Genomic DNA, 3584 nt, shown 5'->3' on the forward strand with positions numbered 1-3584 from the left:
ATAGATTAGGATACTCGATTTTCGCGTATCCAGTAATTTCCCACAGGAGTAGGCTCAATCAGACGGTGTTACAGCGTGCATGGTGTAAAGAAGAGGGTACACCGATGGCATTTAGGCTTTAAGGCTATGTTTAGATATGGCAGAAATGTTTTGAATGACCAGTAAGTACCCTTATTCACGTAACAAAACTTCAACGACAACAAATTGCTGAGTTGCGACTTGCGATCCTATCGAGTAAACGTTCTATAGAAATGAGCCTTGTGAAAACGGACTTAGAACTGTTTTTCAATGGGACGACTTCTAAACATCAACGAGATTTTGACTGTGTCAAAATACGTGAATTAGGCCACTGATGCCTGACACTGGACCTGACAGATAAATCACTCCAACTGTGCATGTATTAAAAGGTTAAAAGGAGGCAAAATGTAGAGTGACCCTCACTTAGGTGTACAACCATACACACTTCTCCCTTAAGCGGTGCTTTTGAATATCAATTGCAAACCATTGGGCTGCTTTTTGAGATACATCTGATATTCTTCTTCCTCAGTCCCTCACTGATGAGGATCGTGAACACATTATAGTGTTCCTCCACAGACTGCGGTCATAAGCTGTGTATTTATACATCTGATATGCCATACCAAAAAGTAACATGATAGTTTACCTACTCGACATGAACTTTTGTCAGATCTCTATACTGAGTATAGGATCCAGAATAGAGGTCTCCAAGTTGGACAGCATCAAAATTCGCGTGGAAAGAATTAGGTAATAACTTTTATTACAATCGTCCATTTTACCACGCTTAAAAATTTATAGTATGCTCTGTGCCTTATACGTAATAATCGTATTACAAGCCTAGTGGGATCGCGATTGATTGTTCGGTGTCAATCGGCGACATCTTGCGGCGGGACACGACACTAATTTGTAGGAATTGATGACTGACCTGCTTATGTTATCCCTAGGCACGAAGCCAGGGACATTTCTAGTTTCTAGACGAGTCGAAACATGTAGAGTGTCAAGGTTATATTGCCAACCATATAGGGTTGATCGTAGCCATAAAGTTAATTAATATTCCATAAGGCTACAATTACGAGCTATCTAACGAAACCGATTTTGGATGCTACTGGATATCATTTTTGTGTGTCAGTGTCAGGATTATTTCACTGTTTTGTACCAAAATCAATCAACTGAACCAGTCACGTATCTGATGCACTATTTCTCATAAGCATCCACGATTTCACTCCCGTAAAATCTAAAAAAATGTAAGAGTTAAAATTTACAGCGTGGCACTGCATGCCTCTGAACTGTCAAATACTTGCAAAAAACGGTTCTGTTTGACGTGACTACTAGTGACATCTCGCTCGCTCAGTTATTCGTTGCTCTATTCCGCTAGGTATATTAACTTTATGATCATAGCATGATAAAGTATTGGATAAAAATCTAGGTATAATTTTTCTGATCAGCCAAAATAATCTAATTTCTTTCGAAGCCTTTATAAAAATGAAGGTCACGGATCGTCTTCATTCGTCATTGTCAGCTCACATCAATTCCCTGGATATAGACTTCTTTGTTGTATCTTGATTAGGTAATGTTTTATTCTGTTCCAGGTGTTTCTATTTGAGAAAGATCTCTGATCATAAAAAAAAACTCATGAAACTCATTTCTTTTTACAAATAGGCTTTTAAAAAGCACTTTTACACGTCCCAGTATTAACCCTTCCACTGCTTCGGGACAATGAATGGGCCAGTGCTGTGAAGAAGCAGCGCAAGAAACTCAGTCACTATTGTCAGCATAAATTGTAGGAGCCATACGGGTGTTACGTGGGACATCTACCCACAGAATGGACAGATGGCATGCTACTTACTAACAATCTGGAAATCATTGGTAGAGGCCTATGTTCAACTGTTGACGTCCTGTGGCTGAAATGCTGACGATGAAAAGAAGCCCTACGAATGTTGCAATCAGAAAAAAACACACTCCCCAATTTAAAACTCTGACCTTTAAAATGAAGTCCGAAAACATCGTCCGCCCACAACATTAAACGTAACGTCACTTCCTGATACCTTGACCGTAATAAGGCACATTTGGCATTATCCCGCAAGGGAAATCCACTCCAAGTGTACATATTAATTTCGGCATATCAGTCCCCGAGGCCGCCTTTAGCGCCAACAGATTATACTCAAAAACAACCCAGAAAATTGAAATGGAAAATTTGGGCTGCCTGTTGATTAGCACGTCATTGCTTTGCTGAAGTTTTGGGCTCATAATGTTACTTCAGTCCGTACAGTTATTTGGTGCTGTCGAAAGTTATCTCGGATTTTAGAGATCTGATTTTGAATGTAGATTATTTTATCTACTGGAAAATGTGAGCGTGATGGACGAAGTGCTGTGTGAATGTAGAAGTAAGCTTAATGCAATTTTTGGGCAAAATTTTGTTTTGCTCGCAATATTTTATTTAGTTGCACATGCAAAATTAAAAAGGAGACTATACAGTTTCTTTGCTTTCATCAAAAATACGACACGTAGGACATACATGTTATTATGAAGTCTAGATTACCAACTGTTTCTATTCCTATTGCATTTACCAAATCATTTTCGTCTATCAAAAGATTTCCGATTTTTATCCAGCGTGCATCACGAGCTTTCTCTTGCATTTGAGGATTTGTACGCTTCTAATATAAAGGTGGACTTTAAAACGAGCTTAGGCGACCTATTTCCTATGAAAAACTAGCCAAAAGTACACTCAGGATGTCATACAAGTGTCGAAAAAAGCCCCTAACTGGCAAACACCTTCATAAATGCGCCGTAGTTTCCTGTATTCGTGAATAAATGCAGGCATTGGCCACGTACGTCCTTATCATGTTCGAATAAAAAGGAAAATGTGTCGTTTTAATACCCTAACGTACGTCCCTTTGGCTATTATGGCCGTTAGGGCTGTCACAAGGGAGGAAAATAAAGTATTAGAATGAAAGATGATGTCTTAGATCATTTTAAACGTACGCGTACGCAACGATCTTAATGTGACAAGCACACAAAATTTAAATAGAGTCAAGCATTTTCCACATTGTTTACTTAATGGCTTCAGTCTCAAATAATGCATTGAATACAACTTTAATATCCGTTCTACTTATACGAGTTGGATTACATGTAAACACCTAAATGTTTAGTTATTTAAAAGTGCAGAATTAACTTGCAATTTAACGCTGACGCTTCAATACAATTGGTTTTTAACCTAGTTGAAAAGTTCATACTTTTTTATGCCCTCCAACGCTACCGCAATAAAACACGAATTATTTTTTCCACGAGCCAGCCCTGTGTACGTATATAAGGAATTTATGTTTACAGAGATATGGTTTAATAAAAGCGACTCTATTGGCTGTACATATTTCAGGGTTTACGCGGCGTTTTTTTGTCGTCGTGCGTACGGTTTAGTCGTTTCGCGAATTAGGCGTTTTTTATGAGCGCTTTGGGCGTCAGTTATGTGAGTATGCAACGTTTCGGTGGTACATAACTGTTGGGATAAGTATTCTTTAAAATAAAATAACTACTAAGGTATAGGGTAAAATACATGAGAGGTTGATTTTCCG

This window comes from Ostrinia furnacalis, unplaced genomic scaffold (assembly GCF_004193835.3).
Source record: "Ostrinia furnacalis isolate ACB-3 unplaced genomic scaffold, ASM419383v2 OfSCF2600, whole genome shotgun sequence".
Taxonomy (NCBI): domain Eukaryota; kingdom Metazoa; phylum Arthropoda; class Insecta; order Lepidoptera; family Crambidae; genus Ostrinia; species Ostrinia furnacalis.